At 44.3% G+C, this 24,141-nt stretch overlaps 1 protein-coding gene across 1 annotated transcript in view; it reads right to left on the bottom strand.

Moving 5' to 3' along the window:
* The window catches only part of NOD1 (nucleotide binding oligomerization domain containing 1), a 559,036-nt gene that overhangs the window by 36,393 nt on the left and 498,502 nt on the right, over positions 1-24,141 (bottom strand). The gene's annotated exons all lie outside the window — the stretch shown is intronic.

Here is a 24,141-nt window from a genome sequence, read left to right as displayed (position 1 = left end):
TTGGCGACGATTTCTTTCATCAACCCACGCTTGGCACTACTGCCTTTTGGTCTTCATTACAAGAGCGGAACATCTCCACACCTCCACCCTCCAATATCGATCCTGCTGGGCTGTCTCTGGTCTTGGTGAAAACTAACAGATGAGCTTTCCTAACAGATGAACTTTCCTGCGCGATCAGCTCTCTGCCTTCGTTAGTCTTCCCACGGATCGTATTTCGCGTCAAGCGCGAGGGAGAGTCAAACCCGTAAAAAACGATTCGCTTTGCAGAAGCTACGGACTGAGTCTAACTTGCGTGGAAACACTAGCGACTCACCTTTGGGCCTGGTTCTGGTTGCTGTGACCATCGGCGTGTCAGTGACAGTTGGTGCTGCAGGAGCTCCGCTACTCCCGAAGGTTTTCCTCTTCTGATGACATCACGGAACCTTCGACGCTGCGCGGCTCACGGCAAGAATCCTCTGACTCACAGTAGAGCTTTCAGGTTTTGCTCAGCTGTCATCAAGCGTCTAGTTACGCTCCCACGTCTCTACGTCATCGACGTGGCAGCCATCTTTGTTTAGTTCTGTTTCCATGACAATACCTCTTCTGTCAGCCTTCGAGCTACGGAACTCGGTTTTCTTGCGGATTTGGACGGCGTTTCGTTTCGAGAAGTGACACACGTGTCGTGTGTCCCATCCCACTTTCTACTCACCTGGTGTACCGAGGATTTACTATAATTCAGGTACTGTCTTGCTGCCTTGCAGGGTTTTCCTCTCTCATTACAGACTTCAGTTCGTCTAGCCGAATTCTCTGTTTTTGTAGAGGGCTCAGTGTGGTCAGCCATGACAAATGAGAATCCATCTATTGTTCTTCCTCCTAGTTTCTTGGCCCTTCCAGGACAACCTAGCATCTCTTGGGATGATTGGTTTCCCATGTTTGATAACTATTTAGATGCTTTAGATGCGCAGGAATATTCTGCAAAACGGAAAAAAGCACTCTTACTGGGTTCTTTGGGCAAAGAAGGTCAACGCATTTTTCGCTATTTACCTCAAGCACTACAAGCTAATGGGCAACCTGTTCCTGACGAGTATAAAGAGGCTATTTGTAGGCTCGAGGTAAGATATGCGAAGGAGGAGAACTTAGTCATGAATAGATACAGATTCTACACAAAGAGTCAGAGAACAGGAGAATCAATCGATGACTTTGTTGCCAGGTTGAGAGAGATGTCAGTGAAATGCAAGTTTGGTGGGATGACGGATGAACTTATTAGGGATCAACTTATTGTACAGTGCAACAACAAGAAGATCCAAGAACGGCTTTGGGCGGCGAAAAATCCTAACCTACAGACTGCCATAGAATTAGCTAAAATTGTAGAGGAGTCTCAAGGGTGTATGAAGGAACTTGAAAAGAAGAGTTCTGGTGATGTCAATGAAATTTCTTGTCAAGAATGCTCAGAACAAACTTACTCTTCTGGAGAGCAGGTTGACATAGCTGCGGTGAAAAACAAGAAGTTTGTCAAAAAAGTTCCTTCTGTCAAAAATCCCACTACTCAGAAGTCGCCTGTAACGCGTATGTGTAATAGGTGTGGCAGCACTGTTCATCCTTCAGACTCCAAGTTTTGTTTTGCAGCTAAACAAGAATGTTTGAAGTGTGGTCGGGTGGGTCATTATGCGAGAGTTTGTCGTAGCAAACCTCGTTCTTCTGTAGCTTCTGTGGATAATGGGGTATTATTGGATGAAGAAGGCCACAAAATTTTAGTCGTTGATGGTGACTCATCTATGGTGTTGAGTGACAAGCGCAAAGTCAGGCCTAAGGCACTTTTCACCATAGATGGCAAAGAAATTCACTTAATGGTGGATACAGGTTCAAGGTACACCATTATTCCACATGATCTTTTCCTCCTCAATTGGGGTACTAGGCATCTTTTACCTAAAGACATTTCCCCGGGTGGATATCAGGGCGAGACCATTGATATTTTGGGGTACTTCAATGCATTCATTATTTTCTCTTTCAGGAACATACATGGGAAAGTTTATGTCTCTAGGTCTGGCCCGGCAATTCTGGGTTGGGTTCACCAGTATGACTTGGCAATTATTGTCAACCCCCGTGCTTCACCACAGGTGATGATAATTGAAGATAATGAGTTGGAGAAAATTTTGGGGGATGCTAGTGCTGTATTTAGGGAAAGCTTAGGTCAACTCAGAGGGTATTCTCATCGAATTGTTCTGAGGGAGCATTCCATCCCAGTGCAGCACAAGGTCAGGCGTGTCCCGATCGTTGTTAGACAAGAGGTTAAGAACATGATCGATGAGATGTTAGCTTCTGGAGTGATTGAACCAGTTGAAGCCTCACCCTGGGTTTCTCCCATAGTCGTCACAAAGAAATCGGACGGCAAGCTCCGTTTTTGTGTTGATTTGAGGTCTTTGAATGATTGTGTGGTTGCGGACACTTTTCCCCTTCCCAACATTTCTGAATTGGTCACTACTCTACATGGCGCTAAGGTGTTTTCAAAGTTGGACCTCAGAAGCGCTTACCACCAGATTAACTTACATAAGGACTCTAAGCATTTAACTGCCTTCATTACACCTTTTGGCACGTTTCAATTTACCCGCTTGCCTTTTGGGCTCAATTCAGCTGCTAGTGTATTTCAAAGGATGGTCTCTGATCTCCTTGAGGGAGTTGGAAATACTGTCTACTTTCAAGACGACATTTTGATCTATGGGCAATCAGTGGAGCAACATAATGTCACTCTCAAGATAGTGTTAGACAGGCTTTTGGTGGCTGGCTTGACTTTGCGCAAAGATAAGTGCAAATTTTTGTCTGAGCGTGTAGACTACTTAGGGTACTCCATTAGTGCAAGTGGGGTGAGTCCGAAGGAGGATCTGTGTAGAGCGATTCGCTCTGCTCCACAACCTCAGGATAAAGATCAGTTGCGGTCCTTCATGGGGCTTATCGAATATTATGCTAAGTTTGTTAAGAATTTTTCTGACAAGACTGCATGTTTGAGGTCACTGCTGAAGAGAGGTGTGGGCTTTGTGTGGTCTTCTGAGGTACAAAAGTCTTTCGAAGCTATCAAAGGTGAGATTTGTGAGGCAAAGGTTCTTACCCCGTTTGACATTACGAAGAGTTCCGTGGTGACGGTGGATGCCAGTGCCACCGGTCTTGGGGCTATGCTTTCGCAGATCTCTGGTCAGGATGAACGTACTGTTGCTTTTGCGTCACGAACTTTAACCGATGCTGAGAAGAATTACTCGGTTATCGAAAGAGAGGCTCTGGCAGCTTCATGGGCAGTCGAACATTTTCGAACTTACCTGTGGGGTTTAAAGTTCGTGCTCAAAACCGACCATAAGCCTCTCATTAAGATTCTCTCTCCGGGGGGGACGGGTAAAGGCTCGGCTAGATTGGCTAGGCTTGCTTCCAAGCTTCAGGAATTCCAATACACTGTCCAATATATTCAGGGATGGAGGAACACTCAGGCTGATTGCCTTTCAAGGTTGTCGCTAGATTGGAAGACTGTAGGAGCTCCGCCCTCATCTGAAGATGATATTGCGGTTGCTTCTATTGAAGATGCTGTGTTTGTCGGGGAAGGTGTTTTTCAAGCTGTTGATTGGGAGCGTGAGATGTCTGCTGATGTTACGTTGCAAGAAGTCATTAAGCTTATCAAGCTTGGTTCTAGGAGGGAGAGTACTGTTTCAGTTTCGGTACGTCCTTTTCTAAAAGTTTTGGAGGATCTTTCTCTTATCACGGATAATTTAATTGTCAAAGGTGAAAGGTTTGTACCTCCCGGTGGTTTGAGAAGGAAATTGTTGGCTCTGGCCCATGAGGGCCATTTGGGCCAAACTCTCACACAACGTCGGTTGAGAGATAATTTCTGGTGGCCGGGTATGGACGCACAGGTGGTGGATTGGGTGGTAAATTGTTCTACTTGTAAGGAGGGCGAAAAGAGACTTAAGGTTGGTCCCAGCTCCTCACAGACTCACATACAGAATCCTGGTTCACCCTGGCACAGTATTTGTTTGGACTTTATTGGTCCAATGGGTGAACTTCATGAGAAGGACAGGTATGCTATTGTGGTGGTTGATGTGTACTCTAAATGGTTGGTGGTGGAATTCTCTAACAACATTACTACTGAAAGGACTATTGGTTTTTTGAGTGGTTTGTTTAGAGATGAGGGTCTGCCGTCGGTGCTCATCACGGACAATGGTACCCAACTCACCTCTGTGGAAATGCAGTCTTTCCTTAAGGGTTGCGGTATTGGTCACCATCGTACCTCCTTGTACAACCCTCAGGGCAATGGGATGTGTGAAAGGGCTAACAGAGTGGTGAAGGGCATTATTCAGATGGCTTCTTCTGAGGGTCTCATTGTTAGGAAGATGGTTGATGAGATGTTGTGGGCCTATCGCACTACATCCTTGGTAGAGGGGCATCAGTCACCTTTCCAACTGATGAGAGGGCGCACGCCTGGTTCCAAACTTGTTCCTGCTTGGATGAAGCGGGTTGTGTCTTTGCAAAAGAACCCCACTTCTGTTGTTTCTTCGTCCACTCGGCGTCCTTTTCGGGTGGGTGATTTAGTTAAGGTCAAGAGTGGTAGAATTGCAAGAGGGTTGTCTAAATTCAAGGGACCTTTTACTGTGAAGAAGGTCTTGGATCATTGTGTCATCTTGAACAATGGGGAGTGCTGGAACTTTAGACGAGTGGCTCTTTATGAAAGGGGTGTGTCTCTGGCCAGTGGGTGTGAACCTTCTTCGGCGGAAGATAACAGTGGTTATCTTTTGGCGCCCTTGCCACACGAATCTAGCTCGGTGCCTCCTGCTTCCCATGTGGTTGGTGGGTGGGGGGATTCTAGTTCTTCTGGTGTTCACTCTGTTCCAAATTCTCTTCCTCTTCCTTTGCCTTTGCCACAGAGTCGAGTTCAAAGGTTTAGAAGGGCTCCTGCATATTTGCAAGATTTTGTGTGTTAAAGTGTTTTTTTTTCTTTTCTTTTATTAGAAAGAAAGAAGATGTGTAGTACATGTTCTGGGTTTTTCTCCTTGTTGAGATTGCTCTGGGCTTGTGGAATGTTCTTATCACTATGTTCTATGTTGCTTCATGGTTCTGTGTTCTCTCCGTTGGCAGTTGCGTTTGGCTTCTGCTGTGGAGAGTCCGCTCTTGTGTTCCTGTATAACTTAATAAAGCAACCTTAAGAAGAAACGCGTTGTGGACCTGGTTTTATCTACAACAGAGGCCCTCATGCATAAATGAGAACCACACAGAGACACCCAGTTGGAAAGTGGAAATGGTGTACAGCACGTGCGCCAGGCCCTTTTTATTGGCAGGGTCACATGTCCTGTGACGCCTGTGCTGAATGGGTGTGGTGTGGGTGTAACCAGCCATGAGGAAGTGGCTGTGGCATGCTGACAACTAGACCTGTGAGCAGCAGATCCCTACAGGGAAGACCTGGGACATGTAACGTTGTCGCCCCCCCGTGAGCGTAAGTGGAGTGGGCGGTCCTGGTGTATGCCAGTCCAGCGTAAGGGTGTGAGAAATTCACCCTGGGGCGCTGGGCGTGGTTCCCTCCTGGGCTGGAAAAGAAAGTGACTTATTGATGTGTCTCTGTTGTAGTGTCGGCTCCACCCGGACCGCAATCGGCAATGTGTGACCCTGTGACCCGAGTCCCACAACATGAGCAACATGGACATAAGGTGGAATCACTGACCCTAGATTCATCCATACTTCCAAATAGACATGACACATCTGTGTTGACATGAATGTTTATTGCACATTCAGTGTAGTGTTGCAGCTGGAGCAATACAGGGCCATGCAAACCCCACTTTACATTGTTGGCCCGAGAACTGTGCATGCGTGGGCTCACCGTCGGGATGCGGATGCCACCGATTTCTTTTGAATACTGCTACTTTGCGAAATTACAGTGCCGTCTACCCCATTGAGGCTTGCGGAGTATCCATATGTAAGGACTTATTATTCGGAACTTCATGGACGCTACCTCTAATAGATCTATATCGGGCAATTTGCAGCTCTGGCAACGTGTTATTTTATAACCATATTCCGATAGAATCCTACTGGCTCTACTATTCTTATGTAGGCGCACTCTCTGCCCTAACCTCCCGGCAAAGATACTGGTCCTATTACTATGCTACTTAAGATTGTTCTATATATATACCTTTAGAAGTCATCTCAGTCTTGGTGCCTTCATTGAAAGATTAATTTTCCAAACCAACGGTTGCGGATATTGAATTTATGCCAGCACCCTCATTACATGACGTTGAAAATGAAGTTGTGTCTAGTACTTGCCGCCTTCTGAAAGACCTATCTTATACGCCCTGAGGAAGGAGCCTATATAGGTTATATAGGATCTCCGAAACGCGCGTTGGCGCTTGTCTTGTGTTTTATTTTTATTTTATGCCTCATTGTTCTGTATATTTTTCTGTCTAAAATTTTTTTTTTTTGTGATTTTTGTCTTCACTGTTTTAGTTTTTTGCATTTGTATTATGTCTTGATGTTATTTATTAATGTCATTATGGTGCGTGCTGTTGATGATATGTTCCACATTTTTTTTCTCATTATTGTGAATTAATATGTATCACATTTAATATATCACACAACTTAAAATGGACATTTACATGTCTTTCACAAAATGAAAACATTATCTAATAAATGAAGTAATCTATTTTTGTATACCGTCTGTTGTGGGCTTTGCCTTATTATATGGACATATTGCCTAATACTGAATTATGTAGGTGTAGGAAGCCCTGTTGTGTTTTATAGTTTTACTCCCTGATTCCTTCCTCACACATTTAAATACTCAGGGTCCCTCTTTTGTAGTTCTTTGAGGATACAACAGTGACAACAAATAATAAGGTCCGAATTCTGTGTTGTGGTCCTTGATTCAATTGTCATGGGGGATGGTACAGAGAGTTTTGGATTTAATAATGGAATCCACTGGGATCCAGTGAGCTCCTTCCAGTGCTGTTATGATGGTGTGATATCTCTACAGGTTAAGACACACTTTGGAGCCCTGAGTTTGAAGTCTCTGTGTCTGCCCTTATCATTCTTTGGAAGGTATGTGCACATGTACAATACATTGCAGAAGTCTAGTCACCCTAAGACAAGGCACATTGTTAATTCAGTCTAATGAGATGTAATCTGATGTAATTAAGCTCCATTGTGTTTACACTTATTTGCGGTCCTGTAAACGAGTTTACATATAACGCCATCACGGAATCCACTGCAGATAGTAAACATGATAGTTCACATGCGCACTCACACAGCTCACGAGACACAAGAAGACCATAATCTCAACTACAACAAACCTGTTGTTGAGTGCATTTGTCTCACCTCAAATTTAAATTACAGTTTCTCACCTCTTAGGAACCCTTCCCTTCACACAGGAATAGAATGGCAAGGGCCTACGTCTCTGGAAATAATTAGGGTGGGATATCTCAATGGTGTAGCTCAGGGGCGCGGGCGGTCCGCCCTGGACAGCACTCTTTCTGGGGGCAGGGGAAGTGAGCAAGTCGTGTCTGTCAACTACCACCATTCCCCCCACCCCCATCCGAACAAGTTGTCCGTCAGCCACCCCCCACCCCCGCTCTTACCTTGACCAGGCGGCAAACTTAAGGGCCGCCCCGGGTGGCAGTAGGCCTCGCTACGCCACTGGGATATCTCATGCTTTTTTAAAAAGAATTCTCTGTTCTATAATTTTTCGATGTTGTACTCATATTGATGATCTCAGGAGTAGGATCCGCTTTTGTGAACTCACTAGCAAATTATGTTTCAGATACGTTTTAAAATAGAGGTTACCTCAATATCCCACAACTAACATAAGGGAGCCTCTCTGGCAAAGTGCCGCAATGACTACACACTTGAAAGCAGGTCTCCCCCTCTCTGCAGTAGAGTTCCCAGTGCTGGCCTAGGAGGATTTCTCCTGATGAATGTGAGGGGGGAGTGATCACAAATGTTGCTGTCGGTGTCTAGTTTACAACGTCTCCAGGAGATTTCCATTGGCTGAAACTGAGCTACTGTGATGACAGATGTTCCAGGTGCTTTAATGGCATGGTCAACTATGCAATAATGATGTGGTGGTATAACTGCAGCTATGATCCATGGATTTCAATCTGAGGCATACAGAAGAAGGGTAGCTCCAAACAGTGTCATACATGTGTTTTAGAGAGCAGGGAAATCTATTAGGGCATTTTCAGATGATTGCTGTTTCTGCTTGTACTGCCACAAAGCTGCAAGAATGCTACTTTTTTGAATTTATATAAAACATGTGTGTCCAAAAAAGAGTCTTTGGCTAGTTCTTATTCTTTGACTGATGTAAACCCACCAATATGGAATTCCACATGTACTCGGAGGCAAGTGTCAATGTTTAAAGATCTGTTGTTTCTTTTTAGTTGGTGTTTTTAGTCAGTGCATCATTTAGCATTTGGAGATCTGGCATCCAATCTCCCGGTGTGGCATATGTGCTGCCACCACCACATTAGTGGCTGCCAAGCAGCCAAATTATGAGATGTCCACCAGGGAGGCAGTGTTTTGTCAAAAAGGCTCCTGTGTGAATGGCAGAAGCAAATCTGGGCAAACATATTTCAGGCAACACCACCAAGAGCAGTAGCTTGTCAGCACAGATTGTGGAAGTGGGCCTAAAAATTGAAGGGTCCACTCTCTGGTGCCACATACAAAATGTCCCTGGTTTTCAGGGACTGTTTCCTCACTGCGTGGGGGACTTTTTGAAAGGTTTCTGGCGGGACTGGCATGGTTGTAGAATATCTGATCAGACCTGCCTTATTTCCCAGGTCCTTGCCTGACGTGCTGCAACAGTCCAGGTTTTTTCTTTGAATTCTGGAACTTTTATTTTGCTTCTTCCATGATAAAACAGCACTAAAAGTCCCAGAATTCAAAGGAAAAGACCTGGACTGGACCAGCAGATCATGCATGGACCTGGTAAACTTGGCAGCTATTTTTGATGTGTTAGTTCCAGCCAGGCCTTCCTAAAGGTATTTCTGATGGAAGCTTTGCCTTTAGAGATGCTACCATCCACTGCCTCTGAATGCCTAGTTACATGTTGCACGGTACTGGTGAGTGGTAAATATACATGCAAAATTTACATTGCCGCAAGGAACTACCACGCCAGTACCATCCATCCAATTATGGGCTGAGTCCAATGGAACGGGGAATTACTGCATGGAACCAGATTTACTCCTTGTAAAACCAAGCGGCGATTACCAATACAGTGGTGGGTAACAAATACATTTACCACCCGCTCTGATCATGTGGTAAATGTACGAAGAGACCTCTGTGTATGGTGGGGATGAAAGGAAGGGAGCATGGGGAGAAAGTGAGAGAAGGGGCAGATAAGGCAGAGCAGGAGGAGCATCCAGGAACATTAATTGCTCGCCTTTGCCAGAAAAAAAATAATTGAGGGACGAGGCTTGGCTGCTGCTCGAGCCGATCCCTGTCGCGACTGTACTCAAAGTCAGGTCCAGTGTTCCATCTCAGTGTGGAAACACCACCCCACTCATTCCATACGGTAATTCCGCTCCACCTGACTCATAATAAGGGCCTCTATGGGGAACGCAGAGAAAGTTGAGAAGGACATTCCCCCTTTGCTACTGAACATCCAGTTACCTCCACCACTAAATCCACTCCTGAGTTCCCCACCTCTTACGCATCATGGGTACAGGAAGTTATCAGGCAGAAACACCTTCATTTCTGCTCTAGCGACATCTACTTTGCAGAACCTTAGTGTTCTCTGGTGTCCCCTGGGTAAACTCATTATGTCAGAACCTTTTGGAGCTGCTGTTCGGATTTTCCCATATCTTCTGGGGCACATGAACCCATGCATGTGGTGGTGGTATAGTTTGCTGTGTCTGGGAGAGAGTGTGTGAGGGATGTAGGATGGTGCAACACTACTATAAGCTGTTAACATCTACTGCTTTCCTTCAAGTCCGAGGGATCGCTACCCTCACGAATGCAGCTTAGCAGTGAAGTACAAATTTGAGACCTTGCTTAGCTTCTGCCTATTTGAAACATTTGTATGCTAGATACAGTGCTACATCTGTGGTGGAGGTTCAGGTAGTGGTACCACAGTGATACATTTGTGGTGGAAGTTCAGGTAGTGGTACCACAGTGCTACATTTGTGGTGGTGGTTCAGGTAGTGGTACCACAGTGATACATTTGTGGTGGAGGTTCAGGTAGTGGTACCACAGTGCTACATGTGTGGTGGTGGTACCACAGTGATACATTTGTGGTGGAGGTTCAGGTATTGGTACCACAGTGATACATTTGTGGTGGACGTTCAGGTAGTGGTACCACAGTGCTACATTTGTGGTGGAGGTTCGGGTAGTGGTACCACAGTGCTACATGTGTGGTGGTGGTACCACAGTGATACATTTGTGGTGGTGGTTCATGTAGTGGTACCACAGTGATACATTTGTGGTGGTGGTTCAGGTAGTGGTACCACAGTGATACATTTGTGGTGGAGGTTCAGGTAGTGGTACCACAGTGATACATTTGTGGTGGAGGTTCAGGTAGTGGTACCGCAGTGATACATTTATGGTGGTGGTTCAGGTAATGGTACCACAGTGCTACTTTTGTGGTGGATGTTCAGGTAGTGGTACCACAGTGCTACATTTGTGGTGGTGGTTCAGGTAGTGCTACCACAGTGATGCATTTGTGGTGGAGGTTCAGGTAGTGGTACCACAGTGCTACATGTGTGGTGGTGGTACCACAGTGATACATTTGTGGTGGAGGTTCAGGTAGTGGTACCACAGTGATACATTTGTGGTGGACGTTCAGGTAGTGGTACCACAGTGATACATTTGTGGTGGAGGTTCAGGTAGTGGTACCACAGTGATACATTTGTGGTGGTGGTACCACAGTGATACATTTGTGGTAGTGGTTCATGTAGTGGTACCACAGTGATACATTTGTGGTGGTGGTTCAGGTAGTGGTACCACAGTGATACATTTGTGGTGGAGGGTTAGGTAGTGGTACCACAGTGATACATTTGTGGTGGAGGTTCAGGTAGTGGTACCACAGTGCTACATGTGTGGTGGTGGTACCACAGTGCTATATTTGTGGTGGAGGTTCAGGTAGTGGTACCACAGTGATACATTTGTGGTGGTGGTTCGGGTAGTGGTACCACAGTGATCCATTTGTGGTGGAGGTTCAGGTAGTGGTACCACAGTGATACATTTGTGGTGGTGGTTCAGGTAGTGGTACCACAGTGATACATTTGTGGTGGAGGTTCAGGTAGTGGTACCGCAGTGATACATTTGTGGTGGTGGTTCAGGTAATGGTACCACAGTGATACATTTGTGGTGGGCACCGGCAATCGTTTATAGGGACCAGGACTTATTACTCATTATCAGACTTAGCCAAGAGCAAGAGGGAGAAAGGCAGAAAAGGGATCAATAAGGAAGAGAAAGATAGGAAAGAGTGGAAAAGAGAATGATTGGATGAAAAAGAACCAAACAGAATAAGATGAAAAGAAAGGAAGTGTAGGGTGGTGGAAGAAAGAGGCCCTGGTGGAATCAAGGCTAGCCTGTCTCTGTGTTCAGCAACCCTGACATTCGGCAGGCTCCTTTGAAAAGCCTTGGACCTCCCTGCTCTTACCTTTTCCCAATGTTGCATATCATCTATCGTGAGTTAATTCCTATTTAGGAAATGTATTGCTGAACCTTTCTAATTTGTGGAACAATCTAGCAGGAGTGCCCATGACCGTAGTCACTGCAAAGACATATCTACAAGGCTGTACTTTGGAAGAGAGACTGACTGGAGATGAACCAGGATTGTTCTTCTACTTCCGGTGCAACTCACAGCCCAAGCAGCCCCTGACCTGAAAACTGGGTGCATTCCCTTGGCTGCATGTATCCTGAAACCTGACCCAATAAGGACGCACTTGTCTCATGAAATGTGAGCAGCAGGAAGGAACAGAGCAGGAGGAAACAGAAGCCGAAGATAAAATATAAAGAAACTGCTGTGAAACTTCACAATGTCGATGAATCAACACCTGAGAAGGCATGACAAGGAGCTCTGCCCTGTAACCTGCAATTGTGAGATTACTCATAGACGATTTGTGCAGTAAAATGAGTGCGTAAGGATTTCTCTCCTGTCTCGAAAAACAGGACAAACAGGTAACTCAGATCTCCGAAGACAGTGTCACGCCTCCTTTCTGCTGATGTCACGCTGGAGGATTATACACAGCACTCAGCAAGGAACAACAGAGTCATTTTGCCTCCGCCCTGATGACATTGTAGGAAATGACCTAACATGACCTTTAACCTATTTTGTTTTTGTAAACAACAATCATTGAACGCTCAGTGCCTTTGTACCATGTCACTAAACAGTGGTTGATAATAAACACCAGATAACAATTACAAACACCAGCTGCTAAAGCCAGATGAATGCAGTGGGAAAACGGATAAATCATTACCCCACCTAAACTCATCCAATAGAAATGGGGTCTGCAGAAACCCAAAGGCTTTAGGCAGCGCTTAATTTGTAATAAAATAAGTGCCGGGCCCTTACGAGGTCACTAGAGCTGGCACCACCTATTGCCCCTGCCAGCGCTGCCAAAACACAACTACTAACCATCACACTCCTAAAAGTGTAACAAGTCAGACTATACCCATCCCCCAGAGCTGTAAGAATCACTTGGGCGCCAGGTATTAGTCATTTATATAATAAACATCTGTTGTGCTCATCTCTAAATTAGACACCATGTGTTAGACAGCCATTTGTACCGGTGTAGACAATTAAGTGCTGGTACAGAGCACTGGAAACCACCGGCTCAAATTAAGCACTGGCTTTAGGTCCCATTTCTTGTCCTGCATGATTCTTTACACTCTTTATTCCAGCTTGACAGATATTTCTGCCCTGTATCTGCCCCCCGACTAAGTGATTACTCAGCATCAGCTTCAATTCTAAGTTTGCTCTGACGACACAGAGGGCCTCATTTACTATATTTTGACACACAGCAGCGCCGCAAGCCTTCCACCTGTGCTGCCGTGCATCAAAATAAAAGGGCAGGAATGCGCTGTATCTAAAAGCTGTGGCGTATTCCTGTCCTTCTCCCCTGCGCCGGCGCACAAACATCAGCCGCAAGCTAAGGCTGACGCCCTTGCGCCATGGTGCAAGTGTACCTGCATTGCAGGGATGATTGTTTATGTGCAAGAAGGGACAACTTCCTGTACATAAACACTCATTAAAGGGGATTTGCTCCTTCTATGTGTATGCAGCACACATAGAAACAGCATGGAAACTTTTGAAATAAAGAAATATTGAAAATGAGTAGGGATAAACGGCCCTTTGTGACAATATTTTCATCTGTAACTTTTTGTCACAATGGCCGATTTACAAAAGCAATCTACCATTATGTCCGCAGGAGCCTTCTAGTTGGGATATACAGAATTTGTAGGTTCTTTAAGAACCCAAGGTACCAAGAGCCAACAACAGAGCTGCACCGCACAATGTTTTTTCATTGTGTACTAAGTATAGACCAATTCATATGCTGAAACATGTATAGTGTTAAATGGGTATCAAGTAACTCTATATATTTCTGAAATAGGCACAAGATATGGAGTTCAGGAGCAGTGGTTATTTGTACATCTCTGAATTTGTGGGTACCCGTACTAGCATACGATTTGGAGCGTATTTTTCAAAATGTCTTCTTTCTTACCCACTGGCTTACATTTGGAAGGCATAAATGTAGCAAAATCCAATTGGTAATAACAAATGTTCTACTAATCTATGTTCCCACATGTCTCTCTATAAAAATGGTACCTCACTTGTGTGGGTAGGCCTGGCACTCGTGACATTAAACGGCCCAAAATGTAACATGGATACATCACATTTTCCACTCAAAACTGACACTTATTTTTGCAAAGTGGGCTGCTGTGGATTTTGGGCTCTAGCTCAGCTGGCACCTAGGGAAACCTGCCTAACTTGCACATTTACTAAAGCAAGACTCCTTGGAAAATCCAGGGTGGGGTAACTTGTTTAACTCTCACCAGTTATGTTTTACCCAGAATCCCTTGCAAACCTCAAACATTGACTAAAAACATATTTTCCTCACATTTCTGTGATGGAAAGTTCTGGAACTTGCGAGAGGCAGAAACTTCCTTTCACCCACCATTCCCCCAAGTCTCCTGATAAAAATGGTACCTCAGTGTGTGGTTGGGCCTAGTTCCCGCAAAAGGAAACGGCCCAAAACGCAACATGGATACATCACATTTTACCAATCCAAATTGACCCTTTTTTGCAAAGTGGGTGGCTGTGGATTTTGGGCCATAGCTCAGCCGGCACCTAGGGAGACCTAGCACACTTCCACATTTTAAAAAAACAGACATCTGGAGGAATCCAGGGTTCGTTGACTTGTGTGGCTCCCACCAGGTTTTGTTTTCCAAACTCTCTTGTAAACTTCAAACCTTGACTTAAAAAAACACATTTTCCTCAAAACCTTGACTTAAAAAGACACATTTTCCTCACATTTCAGTGATGGAATGATCTGGAATCTGTGGGGGGCCACAGACTTTCTTTCACCCAGAATTCCCTTATGTCTCTTGATAAAAATGGCAGCTCACTTGCATGGGTAGGCCGAGTACCCTCAAAAGGAAACAGCCCAAAACGCAATATGGGTTCATCATATTTTTCCACTCAAAACGGAACCTTTTTTTGTAGAGTGGGTAGCTGTGGAGTTTGGGTCCAAGCTTAGCTGGCACCTAGGGGATCACAGTACACTTGTACAGTTGTTAAAACTAGCCACCTGGGGAAATTCAGGGTGGGGTGATTTGAATGTCTCTCGCCAGTTTTTTTTACCCAGATTCCCCTGTGAACCTTGACTAAAAAAACACATTTTCATCACATTTCTGTGATGGGAATTTCTGGAGTCTGCGGAGAGTCACAAACCTGTTTCCACCCAGCATTTCCCTAAGTCTCTCAATAAAGATGGAACCTCACTTGTGTGGGTGAGCCTAGTGCCAGCAACAGGAAACTGCCCAAAACGCAACATGAATACCTCACATTTTTTCACTCAAAACAGAACCTTTTTTGCAAAGTGGGTAGGTATGAATTTTGGTGCCTAGCTCACCCAGGACCTAGAGAACCATAGCACACTTGCACATTTTTCAAAAAAGACACCTGGAGGAATCCAGAGTGGAGTGACTTAAGTGGGTCTCACCAGGTTTTATACCCAGAATCCCTCGCAAACCTCAAACCTTGATTAAAAAAACAAATTTTCCTCACATTTCTGGGATGGAACATGCTAGGATCTGTGAGGAGCAACAAACTTCCTTCCACTCAGGATTCCCCTAAGTTTCCTGACAAAAATGACACCTCAGTTGTGTGAGTAGGCTTCGTGCCTGCAACAGGAAACGGCCCAAAATACAACATAGATACATCACATTTTTCTACTCAAAACTGAACCTTTTTTTGCGATGTGGGTAGCTGTGGGTTTTGGGCCCTAGGTCAGTCAGCACCTAGGAAACCTAGCACACTTGCATATGTTTAAAAACTAGACATCAGGTGAAATCCAGGGTGGGGTGACTTGCGTGTGTCTCACTAGGTTTGTTTAAATCCAGAATCCCCTGCAAACCTCAAACCGTGACATTTTCCTCACCTTTCTGTGATGGAACGTTCTGTAAGCTGCTGGGAGCCACAAACGTCCTTCCACGCAGAATTCCCCTAAGTCTCCACATAAAAATGGCATCTTATGTGTGTGGGTAGACCTAGTACCAGAGACCGGAAATGGCCCATAATGCAACATGGATACATCACATGTTTCCACTTAAAAATAAACCTTTTTAGCAAAGTGGGTAGCTGTGGATTTTGGGCCTTAGCTCAGCCGGCACCTACAGAAATGTAGCAAACTTGCAAATTTTTAAAAATTAAACACCTGGGGGAATCCAAGGTGGGATGACTTGCATGGCTCCCACCAGGTTTTTTTTACCCAGAATCCTTTGCAAACCTCAAACCTTGACTAAAAAAAACACATTCTCTGTACATTTCTGTGATGAAAAGTTCTGGAATCTACAGGTAGCTACAAACGTCCTTATAGCCAGCATTCCCCCAGCTCTCCCGATAAAAATGGTACCTCACTTGTGTGGGTAGGCCTGCTGCCGGCAACAAGAAACGGCCCAAAACACAACATGGATACATCAAATTTTTCCAGTCAAAATTGACCCCTTTTTTGCAAAGTGGGTAGCTGTGGATTTTGCGCTCTAGCTTAGCGGGCACCAAAAAAAACTGAGCAAACATGCACATTTTTAAAAACTAGGGGAGTCGATAGGTGTGTGACTTGCATGGCTTTCAATAGGTAATTTTACCAAGAGGCCCTTGCAAACATCAAACTTTGGAAAAAACACATATTTTCCTCACATTTCTGTGATGGAAATTTCTGGAATCTGTGGAGAGCCACAAATTCCCTACCACCCTGAGTTCCCACATGTCCCTCGATAAGACTGGTACCCCATTTGTGTGGGTGGCCCACAAGACCACAAGACAAAAGACACTTTAACACAGTCCAAAGCTTCAAAGTTTCAGAAAGATCTGAAACGTTTTTCTTTTATTAAGATCTACCCGTATGCCAACCCAGATTACACAGTGCCGATGTCTACTAATGACCAAACTGAGATTACTGATGATAGTGACTCATTCTCTAGTGGGTCTAGCACTGACAGCAACAAGTCTAGGCAGCGAGGTAGAGGTAGAAATAGACCTTACTCTTACCAACCTGTATGGCAAAACCCCCCTCCAAATCAGGGTAACCTGGGTTACCATAGTCACTATCAACAAGCACCATTCCCAATGATGGGTTGGAACCCTGGCTTTGTACAGCTCCCTCCGTACCCTCAACCTTCGTTTCGTCCTCCTTTTTTGGACAGAGGCAGACGTGGACGAGGGAGAAGAAGAGGACGCAATCAGGTTCATTGGGAACAAGAGGAGAATGTGGGGAACAACACACGCAGCAAGGGTGCAGTCAACAACATACAAGTCTAGTCACCAACTTATCTTCCGTGGCCCTTACTCAAAGTGAGAGTGATGTTCTTGAAAAGGGACTAGGTTTTGTCCCCACTGCACGTTTCGACCGATTCAAGTTACATTGTGAACTATCTGAGTTTTTTAGAAAATTAAAACTCAAATTCTTTTTTGAAAGACCTCAATCAGAAGTCCAGGTAGATCATTCCAGTGATACTGGGTTACGCTTGAAATCAACTTTTGTTCCTCCCCCACATACTATACCAGCGGAGATAACTGCATTCGAACAGGCAGTTTTTAATGATGTGGAAACCTTCCAAGATCAAGGGACCTTTAAAAACATGAGTTCCACCGATTTCCAGGCTCTACAATCACTCCGATCCAATACACTTATCGTGATTAAACCCGCAGATAAGGGTGGCGGGATCGTGATTCAGAACAGCACCGATTATGATCTGGAATGCAAACGTTTACTTGGTAATACCAAGAACTATATTCCACTGACTACTGACCCTTCTCCTGTTTTGAGAGACACTATTTGTAATCTGGTGGAACGCGCTGAACACAATGGCTATATCAGCAAACATGAAGCGGACTTTTTGTCGAAGGGGAAAGGGATAGTGCCCTATTTCTATACCCTCCCAAAGACACATAAGAACATTTTACCTCCACCTGGCCGCCCGATTGTATCGGGTATTGGCTCTCTTCTAGAGCCTCTCTCAATTTACTGTGATTACTTTCTCAAACCAATAATCCAGAATACGGTCACCTATCTTAGGGATACAAAAAGATTTTTGGCGTCCCTTCAAGATATATCATTTGACAATGATAATACCATCCTTGTATCATTGGACATTGAGAGTCTTTACACCAGCATCCCCCAAGACGACACCATCAAGGTCATTGGGGAAGCTCTAGACTCTATTAATTGGACTTTTCAAACATCAAAAAGTTTTGTGATTGATTGCGCAACGTTGGCCCTGAAACAGAATTTTTTTGAGTATCAAGGTACATTGTATCTCCAGTGTACGGGTACTTCTATGGGCAGCACATTTGCGCCTAGTGTGGCGGGGCTTTATGTTTATGATTTTGAACGCAAATATATTTTGGACCCTTCCAATCCATTCTCTCCATATCTCTCCTTTTGGAAGAGATATATAGACGACATTTTTATCGTCTGGCAGGGCCCTGAGAATATCTTACGCGAATTTTTTGCATGGATTAACACACGTGATCCCAACTTGCTATTCACCTACTCTTTTGATAGCCATGAAATGATTTTTCTGGACGTGACTGTGTTCAAGGTCAATGGTATGCTATTGACCCGGACATATCACAAACCAACAGCAAAAAATAACCTCCTTACATTTTCTAGCTTTCATCCACGTCCGTTACGGGAGAATCTACCGTACGGACAGTTCTTACGGATCAGGCGTAACTGGAGTAAGCTGTCTGACTTCCGTACGCAGTCTCGGGAACTCTCAGAAAAACTCCAACAGAGAGGTTACCCCGAAAAGATTGTAACAACTAGTTGTAAGAGGGCCAGAAATCAACCACGTGAGAATCTATTGTGTGATTATCCCAAACAATCACAGAATGCCCCACTTACCTGTGTGACAACTTATAATGTCGCCTCCAATGCCATTTCTAAGTCCATCAAGAAACATTGGCGCATTTTGGAGAGCAACAATATTAAGTGGGAAAAACCTCTATTTGCGTACAAAAAAGCTACCAGTCTAAAAGACTCCCTTGTCCACACGAGACCACGGAATTCCAATGTTGCCACTGATAGGTCTGTCCTTAGTGCTTGGGGCCTACCACCGGTCTTTGGACATTTCCCTTGCGGGTCATGTAGTGTCTGCTATCTCACTGCATCTACCAAAACCTTAACTTTGGAAGCAGGAAGAATTTGGACGCAAAGGAGCCATACCAATTGCAATACTGCTGATGTGGTATATCTGATTACCTGCCCTTGCGACTTAAGATATGTGGGAATGACGACACGAAAAGTGAAGTTACGAATTGGCGAACACCGAAGTAACATCCGATGCAAGAAGAGTACCACTAAACTCACTGAACATTTTTTACGTCATAACCATACTGTGGACGATCGGCACTGGACTGTGATTGAACAGGCAAATCCATCGATTTTGTTCGAGAAAGAACAACGTTGGATTTACCGTCTTTCTACACATGTATCTGGTCTTAATGATAATATCCCTTGGGGCTCCATTTTAAGACCCAAATGAATAGCCCTGCCAGTTAAGTTTAGGCATATTCCACCATTGAGCTTAATGATGATTCTTGCATACATATGACCCTTGACTCTTTAGTTGCCGACTGGACCATCAAACAAATGGGCACTAAATAACTCCAGCCTAATTAGGGTCTAGTTTCCAATTTTAAAACTTTACATGATTCGTCTTGGTCACGATGTGCGAGATCGATTACTTATTAAAGATATATTCTGAGTCAATTTCCCTAGTCTGTGATTACGATGTATTTGTTCATCAGTCTGTCGACGCATAAAGTTTTAACTTTCTCAATTTTGAAACATTCAGCGCTCTAGTCTTTCCTTGAGTCTGTTGTCTGTTTCTCTCACTCTCACACAAACCGGATTTCCGGTTAATGGAGAGATCTCGCCTATTTTTACCGCGAGGAACTTACCAAACGCTGACTCCAGGCGAGGTGGTTTCATTTAGGTGTACGCGCCAGGCAGGTGACTTGGAAGATGTAAGTACCAAGGATGGGCTCTTTCCTTATTCTTTCGGCCCGCCGCGCTAACTCACGGGATGGACCGATTTGGGTTTCGGGCTATTTATATCTATATCTTTCCCGTTTATCCCTAACAGTTGTCCTGTAGTCCCGCCACCCACTGTCCGCCCAAGGAGCACAGCACTGCTTTTTTACATGTGAGTGCCGTATTTTTTCATTTGGTTACTTGTGCCTAGTTTTGCAATTTACTGGTTTTGTTTATCTTGTAATACTCATCGGCCATTGTATCGATTGGAGTATTTTCCCTAAATAGGGTATATATGCATTTAGCATGTTTTCAAGTATTCTCAACATTAGAATATAGTCAGTGGGCATGACATATCCGAATCAACTTCCTGTCCCACGTTTAACATTGACTTCAATCTGTTGTGTATATAAAGTACCACATAATTAAGAGGCATTGATTGATGTGTTGCACTTTATGTGATTACTCCCATACAGGTATCCTTTCGAGAGTACGGAAGGAACGCAACTGAAACCGTGAGTGTATCGGTTCCCAAAAACACCTGAGGTTAGGGTGGGCTTTAGTAAGCCTATACCGCCCTGGTGCATCTCTGGTTAGGTCCTGATGAAAGCTTGGTAAATTAGACACATTAAGCTGAAACATGTCGACCACGATGACCACTACTGGATGTTCCTGACTCATTAATAGTCAAGAGTATACATCCGCCACTGTTTTTAACGGTCTAAGCCCCATCCTAATTAAATTGATTGTTGGATGGATCTTGACATTTTAACCATTTATTTTCACTTTCACTTACACTGATTCTGACGAACTTTTTTAGTCTTTCTCTGTTGCTCCGCCTTAAACATAGCGTCGTAGCACACTGGTGGTACACAAGGTACCTCCAGCAGAACCCCATGATGAAGCATGTCATCAACTATGTTGATGAGTGAGGGTTCACTAATCACTTCAGATTGACTTACATTTATAGTTTGTACTATTCAGACTTATACGTTCTGTTTTCATTACACTCTTTTGTTGTTTTCATATGATTGATTTAGGGGGACTAAGAGTGTGTCTTGACCCTCTCTCTCTTGTTGTTCGAGATTATTCTAGGCAGCGCACAGCTGCGAGAGTCTAACCGAATCCAGTTTTGCTGTTTCTTTGGCACAACCATGGAAAATACTGGCCTCACATACACAGATGCAGAGGTAGACGCACTACTTGCGGACTCCTCTCTTTTTGCTGATTCGTCGATAGCGCAGACCATATCACAGACTAATGAGTGGGATAAATTGACGGAATTAAAACGTAATCGTATCCGCACAATTCTCCATGGGACCATACTCACTGAGTATTTACGCAATAATGTGGCGCCAAAAGGACTATTGGTAACCAATGCCCCCCGAATCTTTCTGGAAGATCCAGCTTTTAGGAGAGATTGGGCACAGATCGCGTGGCACTGCACGCGCGACTGGCTTGTCCTTATTATTAAAACAGCGCTACGCCTCTCTGAGGCTTTAATGGTGGAAATCCAATTATCTGAAACACACTTTCGCACTACTTTGACTGGCTACAAAAAGAAGTTGGATGAACTTAATAAAGAGATTAATGAATACAAAGACACTTTAACACAGTCCAAAGCTTCAAAGTTTCAGAAAGATCTGAAACGTTTTTCTTTTATTAAGATCTACCCGTATGCCAACCCAGATTACACAGTGCCGATGTCTACTAATGACCAAACTGAGATTACTGATGATAGTGACTCATTCTCTAGTGGGTCTAGCACTGACAGCAACAAGTCTAGGCAGCGAGGTAGAGGTAGAAATAGACCTTACTCTTACCAACCTGTATGGCAAAACCCCCCTCCAAATCAGGGTAACCTGGGTTACCATAGTCACTATCAACAAGCACCATTCCCAATGATGGGTTGGAACCCTGGCTTTGTACAGCTCCCTCCGTACCCTCAACCTTCGTTTCGTCCTCCTTTTTTGGACAGAGGCAGACGTGGACGAGGGAGAAGAAGAGGACGCAATCAGGTTCATTGGGAACAAGAGGAGAATGTGGGGAACAACACACGCAGCAAGGGTGCAGTCAACAACATACAAGTCTAGTCACCAACTTATCTTCCGTGGCCCTTACTCAAAGTGAGAGTGATGTTCTTGAAAAGGGACTAGGTTTTGTCCCCACTGCACGTTTCGACCGATTCAAGTTACATTGTGAACTATCTGAGTTTTTTAGAAAATTAAAACTCAAATTCTTTTTTGAAAGACCTCAATCAGAAGTCCAGGTAGATCATTCCAGTGATACTGGGTTACGCTTGAAATCAACTTTTGTTCCTCCCCCACATACTATACCAGCGGAGATAACTGCATTCGAACAGGCAGTTTTTAATGATGTGGAAACCTTCCAAGATCAAGGGACCTTTAAAAACATGAGTTCCACCGATTTCCAGGCTCTACAATCACTCCGATCCAATACACTTATCGTGATTAAACCCGCAGATAAGGGTGGCGGGATCGTGATTCAGAACAGCACCGATTATGATCTGGAATGCAAACGTTTACTTGGTAATACCAAGAACTATATTCCACTGACTACTGACCCTTCTCCTGTTTTGAGAGACACTATTTGTAATCTGGTGGAACGCGCTGAACACAATGGCTATATCAGCAAACATGAAGCGGACTTTTTGTCGAAGGGGAAAGGGATAGTGCCCTATTTCTATACCCTCCCAAAGACACATAAGAACATTTTACCTCCACCTGGCCGCCCGATTGTATCGGGTATTGGCTCTCTTCTAGAGCCTCTCTCAATTTACTGTGATTACTTTCTCAAACCAATAATCCAGAATACGGTCACCTATCTTAGGGATACAAAAAGTTTTTTGGCGTCCCTTCAAGATATATCATTTGACAAGGATAATACCATCCTTGTATCATTGGACATTGAGAGTCTTTACACCAGCATCCCCCAAGACGACACCATCAAGGTCATTGGGGAAGCTCTAGACTCTATTAATTGGACTTTTCAAACATCAAAAAGTTTTGTGATTGATTGCGCAACGTTGGCCCTGAAACAGAATTTTTTTGAGTATCAAGGTACATTGTATCTCCAGTGTACGGGTACTTCTATGGGCAGCACATTTGCGCCTAGTGTGGCGGGGCTTTAGGTTTATGATTTTGAACGCAAATATATTTTGGACCCTTCCAATCCATTCTCTCCATATCTCTCCTTTTGGAAGAGATATATAGACGACATTTTTATCGTCTGGCAGGGCCCTGAGAATATCTTACGCGAATTTTTTGCATGGATTAACACACGTGATCCCAACTTGCTATTCACCTACTCTTTTGATAGCCATGAAATGATTTTTCTGGACGTGACTGTGTTCAAGGTCAATGGTATGCTATTGACCCGGACATATCACAAACCAACAGCAAAAAATAACCTCCTTACATTTTCTAGCTTTCATCCACGTCCGTTACGGGAGAATCTACCGTACGGACAGTTCTTACGGATCAGGCGTAACTGTAGTAAGCTGTCTGACTTCCGTACGCAGTCTCGGGAACTCTCAGAAAAACTCCAACAGAGAGGTTACCCCGAAAAGATTGTAACAACTAGTTGTAAGAGGGCCAGAAATCAACCACGTGAGAATCTATTGTGTGATTATCCCAAACAATCACAGAATGCCCCACTTACCTGTGTGACAACTTATAATGTCGCCTCCAATGCCATTTCTAAGTCCATCAAGAAACATTGGCGCATTTTGGAGAGCAACAATATTAAGTGGGAAAAACCTCTATTTGCGTACAAAAAAGCTACCAGTCTAAAAGACTCCCTTGTCCACACGAGACCACGGAATTCCAATGTTGCCACTGATAGGTCTGTCCTTAGTGCTTGGGGCCTACCACCGGTCTTTGGACATTTCCCTTGCGGGTCATGTAGTGTCTGCTATCTCACTGCATCTACCAAAACCTTAACTTTGGAAGCAGGAAGAATTTGGACGCAAAGGAGCCATACCAATTGCAATACTGCTGATGTGGTATATCTGATTACCTGCCCTTGCGACTTAAGATATGTGGGAATGACGACACGAAAAGTGAAGTTACGAATTGGCGAACACCGAAGTAACATCCGATGCAAGAAGAGTACCACTAAACTCACTGAACATTTTTTACGTCATAACCATACTGTGGACGATCTGCACTGGACTGTGATTGAACAGGCAAATCCATCGATTTTGTTCGAGAAAGAACAACGTTGGATTTACCGTCTTTCTACACATGTATCTGGTCTTAATGATAATATCCCTTGGGGCTCCGTTTTAAGACCCAAATGAATAGCCCTGCCAGTTAAGTTTAGGCATATTCCACCATTGAGCTTAATGATGATTCTTGCATACATATGACCCTTGACTCTTTAGTTGCCGACTGGACCATCAAACAAATGGGCACTAAATAACTCCAGC

Source organism: Triturus cristatus, chromosome 10 (genome assembly GCF_964204655.1).
Source record: "Triturus cristatus chromosome 10, aTriCri1.1, whole genome shotgun sequence".
NCBI classification, from domain to species: domain Eukaryota; kingdom Metazoa; phylum Chordata; class Amphibia; order Caudata; family Salamandridae; genus Triturus; species Triturus cristatus.
Note: the sequence above shows the minus strand (reverse complement) of the source record. Positions and strands in the feature narration are given on the sequence as shown.